General features: G+C 66.2%; 1 protein-coding gene across 3 annotated transcripts in view; it reads right to left on the reverse strand.

Moving 5' to 3' along the window:
* Positions 1 to 1,534, reverse strand: part of AGAP3 (ArfGAP with GTPase domain, ankyrin repeat and PH domain 3) — a 44,207-nt gene that overhangs the window by 16,000 nt on the left and 26,673 nt on the right. The window lies entirely within an intron of this gene.

A 1,534-nucleotide genomic window follows, 5' to 3' on the forward strand; every position in this document is an offset into this window, starting at 1 on the left:
CCCCGCCCCACCCCCGCACCGCAGCACAGTGTGAGAACCCCTGGTGGACGGTGGGGAAAAGCCAGCAGAGACCCTGCGGCTGTTGGACAGTGGGGAAAAGCCAGCAGAGACTCTGCGGCTGTTGGAGGACCCCACCAAGGAAGACTGCCCACAGCCCGGACAGTCTCTGCTGCCCTCCCCTAACGAGGACCCCTGGTGGTCCCGCGCCCACTGCTGGCTCCTGAAACAGCGGCCAGCACAGGGGACGGGCTAAGGATGGAGCCGGGGTCGGGACAGGACACGGACACGCCCAGCAGCAGGTTGCCCTGGACCAGCATCACCCCTGTGGGCCCCCTCCCCAAACCTGGGGTGCTGAGAAGAGGCAGTGCTCCCCAGAGATTCCTACACACCACTCCTGGGGGAGAGCCCCACAGTGGGATGGCCCGGCTGGGGGTGGGATGGGGCAGCACTCAGTGTCCCCCAGTGTACCCACCCCGCCCCGCAAGGGGGTCACAAAGGAGGAGCTTAGGGCCGCTGTGCTGGCCTCTCCTTCAGGAGGGGGGCGCCCTGCCCTCAGGCAGGCTGGAAATGGGGGTCAGGAGACTCAGTGTGATAGAGTGGGGGTAAACCCCAATTCCAGGATGCCCTCCCCTGCTCAGGCCTCTTACTAGGAGGCTCAGCCCTGGAACGGCCAGGTTAGCGAGCAGGTGGCCTGGGATTCCCACATCAGGGGCCAGGGGTGGAGGCCAGTCCCGCTTTTCAACAGGCGTTGTAACCCCTTCCTGCCTCATCCTCCAGCTGGGGGAGGTGGAGCCATCTAAGGACGCTGTGGAGACCTGGTCCCCTTTTCTCAGGAGCAGCTTCTGAAGACTAGGGGCATGAACCCAGACCTTCCCTAGACAGTAGGGTGCCTGGAACATTTCGGAAGGCAGCGGGCTCCGGTCTGGTGGTCCCTGAAGGAGCCCTGGTGAGGGGCCTCGGGGGCGTGGCACCCATCCCCTCACAGGCCAGGAAAGTGGACACAGCTCAGCCGCTACCTCTCTGCTGACTGTGGACCCTGGGCCCTGAGAACTGGGGGCCCGGCCTCTGGAGAAGGCAGCCCAGGCTCCTCTTGCTGCTGCGGACCGGGACACGGGGTGGGGGTGGGGGCGCCCCATCCCCCGCCTCCCTTCCCACCTGCTCCCTGAGCCTCCGCGGGAGATTCCACCAGGGCCTCTGTCCCAAACCCCTTCACGCCCAGAGCTCCCTCCTCGGTCCCTTCACCTTCACCGGGTGCCCTCCTGGTCCCCCCAGGCTCACGCCACCACCCCCCCACCTCGCCTTCTGCCACCCACGAGCTCTTTACATCCCCAAGTCCAGGAAACTGCCTGAGCCTCCGTCTCAGACGCGCAGTTCTCAGACACGCAGACTCACCTACGGAGCACCCCCCGCCCACCCCCTCAGCAGGAGATCAGGAGTCAGGATGCCGGAGGCAGCGGAGGAGGGCAGACCTGTTGTGCCCGAAGTCTCTCCCCTCCTCCACCGGCCCCTCTCCGGACCGTGGGAATGAGGCTCC

The sequence above is a fragment of the Bison bison genome, unplaced genomic scaffold (assembly GCF_000754665.1).
Source record: "Bison bison bison isolate TAMUID 2011002044 unplaced genomic scaffold, Bison_UMD1.0 scf7180017864379, whole genome shotgun sequence".
NCBI lineage: Eukaryota > Metazoa > Chordata > Mammalia > Artiodactyla > Bovidae > Bison > Bison bison.